Raw genomic sequence first — 240 nt, forward strand, 5'->3', positions numbered from 1 at the left:
CGGTTATCCTGCTGTTAAAGATTTCATTACCATTTTTTTGCCCAAATTGATAATTACCTTCTGTACCTTTGTGATTTATTTTTGTTTTTATATATTTATTATTTTTAAATTTACTTTTATCTTTGGCTGCACTGGATCTTTGATGCTGTACTGGGGCTTTCTTTTGTTGTAGAGCACAAGCTTCCAGTCACACAGGCTTTAGTAGTTGTAGGCAAAGATTTAGTTGCCTCGAGGCATGTG

Source organism: Bison bison, unplaced genomic scaffold (genome assembly GCF_000754665.1).
Source record: "Bison bison bison isolate TAMUID 2011002044 unplaced genomic scaffold, Bison_UMD1.0 scf7180017864306, whole genome shotgun sequence".
Classification (NCBI taxonomy): Eukaryota; Metazoa; Chordata; class Mammalia; order Artiodactyla; family Bovidae; genus Bison; species Bison bison.